This window comes from Myotis davidii, unplaced genomic scaffold (assembly GCF_000327345.1).
Source record: "Myotis davidii unplaced genomic scaffold, ASM32734v1 scaffold428, whole genome shotgun sequence".
Taxonomy (NCBI): Eukaryota; Metazoa; Chordata; class Mammalia; order Chiroptera; family Vespertilionidae; genus Myotis; species Myotis davidii.
In genome coordinates this window covers 1453005-1455998 of record NW_006299834.1, presented here as the reverse complement: position 1 = coordinate 1455998, position 2994 = coordinate 1453005, and the positions used below count along the sequence as shown (strand labels likewise).

At 55.1% G+C, this 2994-nt stretch overlaps 1 long non-coding RNA gene across 1 annotated transcript in view; it reads left to right on the top strand.

Moving 5' to 3' along the window:
* Window positions 1–1755, top strand: part of LOC107185022 — a 4161-nt gene extending 2406 nt beyond the window's left edge. The window contains exon 2 of the long non-coding RNA XR_001515929.1: window positions 1442–1755. This is a non-coding gene — a long non-coding RNA (uncharacterized LOC107185022). The remainder of the gene's footprint in view (window positions 1–1441) is intronic.
* Window positions 1756–2994: the final 1239 nt, after the last annotated feature.

Genomic DNA, 2994 nt, shown 5'->3' with positions numbered 1-2994 from the left:
CCTCTAGGTCTCGGGTTTTGCAAGAACACCATGCAGGCCTTCCCTGAGCTGTCAGGTTAGCGCGTGGCCCCTTTTGTCCACACTCGCCTCCCCCTCCTCTCTCTGGGACACGATCCCCAGCTGCCTGTCCCGGGCTGCCCTTGCTTACTGTGTGGGCGTCACATAAAAGGTCCCCTCCTGCCGTAGCCTGTGTGGTTCAGTGGATAGAGCGTTGGCCTGCGGACTGAAGGGTCCCAGGTTCGATTCTGGTCAACGGCATGTACCTTGGTTGCAGGCACATCCCCAGTGGGGGGTGTGAAGGAGGCGGCTGATGGATGTTTCTCTCTCGTGGATGTTTCTAACTCTCTATCCCTCTTCCTTCCTCTCTGTAAAAAATCAATAAAATATATTTTTTTAAAAAAAGGGTCCCCTCCTCCACCATGAGGCTGCCCTGCGGTTTCCGGTGCCTAGTACTGAGCTGAAGTCACCTGTGCGCTTCCACCCCAGTGGACCAGGGCTCCCTGCGGACAGGACTCTGCCTTGAAGTCCCTCCCCTGCTTATAGTAGTTGCTCAATAAACACTTGTCGAGGGGGTGAATGTAACAGACTGTGGACACCTCCTCTGTGGGGGCCCACGCTGGCCCCACAAGCACTCTCTGGCCTCACCCTCCTGGAATGACCCAGGTAGGAGTCCCTGCTACTCTGACCAGCCAGCCTTCTGGGTGATGTGTCCCGCAATGTGACGCTGGCCGGGCAGAGGGAGCTGGGCAGAGCCTGGAGGTGGGAACGGGGTGGACAGATAGGGTCAGCGAGGCCAGAGCTGGGAGCACAGTGGTGTAATGGGAGGTCACAGTGACGCAGTGTGGGACCCTGGATGGAGGGAGCTGGGGTGTGGGGGAACGCAGGAGGCCCTGGAAGATTTAGGCAGGTGGGGCATGACTGCTGGCTTTGAAAGAACGGGAACAGCCTGGAGGGGGGGCAGGGAGAGGGTTCGACTCCCACAGAACACAAGGGTAAATGAGAGAGATCACTTAGGTGTTGTTTCCGTTTTCATGATCACATTTTTTTTCAAATATATTTTATTGATTTCTTACAGAGGGGAAGGGAGAGGGATAGAGAGTCAGAAACATCGATGAGAGAGAAACATCGATCAGCTGCCTCCTGCACACTCCCCACTGGGTATGTGCCCGCAACCAAGGTACATGCCCTTGACCGGAATCGAACCTCGGACCCTTGAGTCTGCAGGCCGACACTCTATCCACTGAGCCAAACCGGTCAGGGCACCATGATCACATTTTAATATGTCAGAGGAAGTCATCACATCGCAAAGCTTGACTTCAGCACACCTGGCCAGGAACCTCCCGGTGCCAGGTGCTTTCTAGGCCAGCCCCGCACGGGTGCCCTCTCCAGGGAGGCCTGGGAGCAGGTCACCCCCCCTTCCCATCCCCCCGTGGCTTCTCAGTTTCCTCACATGCCTTACTGCACCTGGATTGATGGCGGTTCTCCTGGTGACACTCGGAGCTCACTGAGCTGGCTTCCCCGTTGGATCATCCTCCGCAGCCATGAAGACCCACATGGAGCTTTTCCTGGAAGGACCCGTCACCTCACTGGCATTAAAGAGACAAAACCCAAACACCATTCAGATTGAGGTCATAAGTGCCGGTCCAGCAAACAACCCACAAACACAGACGTAGAACGGAATCCGTTTTCCTGCCTTGAATATGTGTTTGTGGACTCAGAAAGGAAGTTGTTTTCCTCCTGAAGTTATGTATGCTATGACTTCCTCTCCTTTTCTTTTTTGTCAATCCTCACCCCAAGATGTGTTCTTAGTGATTTCAGAGAGGGAGGGAGAGACATCAATGGGTTACCTCCTGTTCACACTCAACCCAGGATCAAACCCACAACCTTTCAGGGTAAGGGATAATGCTTCAACCAACTGAGCCACAGCGGCCAGAGAGCCTCTCTTAAGATCATATTAACTGTCTATTTCTTCCCTTGTTTATCTGTGTGAATTTCCTCACGATTATTTCTGTCCAGGAAATTTAAGGTTGTTCACAACAGAAATGATTGAGGCATTTTGCTCTCCCTGCAGTAAATCCTGCCTGCGTTTACACCACGGGCACATTTCCCTGAGCAAAGCCCCAAAGGGGACTGCACTCCTGGCTTTATCTGGAAGCCTCCCTTGAACCTGCCCTGCCCGCCAGGCCTGTGGCCTGACCCTGGCTCCTGCTTGGCTGCGTGACCCTCTCCGTGGCCACACATGAACTTGAGGAGGTCACGCACCTGGTGCAGAGGTGGACAAAGGCTGAAAATGAAGCCAAAACGGGGGGTGGATTTTGTCTGCTTGTGGCCTCACGTGGTCAGGACTGTTGCTTATGAGCTCTGGACAGTCACGACTCCAGGGTCACTGGACACCCCTTGCAGCCGCACCCTCCAGCCCGCGTGGCCCCAGGCCCCGTCCTCTTCCAACTGCCCCAGCGCTGGTGAGGGACTGGCCGGGGGGTGTTTATTTTGCTCAATTACTGATCTGGGCCTCGACTCCCCAGTTTCTGCCCGGGGTTTGGACCTGCTGGCATCGCCGGTGAGACCCACCGGGACCCAGGACTTGTTCTTTCCAGGGACACGGTTAGCATTCCTTCCCCTCTTCTCGGGTCTCCCTGGGTGACCTCCCTGCACCGTGGGAGGCAGGTGTCTCTCAGTTGGAGAGGGGGGTAGATTTCTTCCCGGACCCCACAGGGCTGCTCACCTGTAGGAAAGTAGGGTGACCTCGGGGGGTGTGGGGTGGGGCGCAGGAGAGACCAGGGTGACATTGACGCAGTGCTTCCTCCTGCTCTGGGGACTCAGACCAAGTGGAGTGGGTTCAGTTGCCGTTCACTGTGTGACCACAGGCCGCGGCCTCTGTTCTCAGCCTCCTCCTCCAAGAGAGGACGTGGGGTCTTTAAGACGCTCCTACTTCTGATATTTTATTCTGGGTGTATGTTCCCTCAGACTTTTAAATATATATATATATTATAT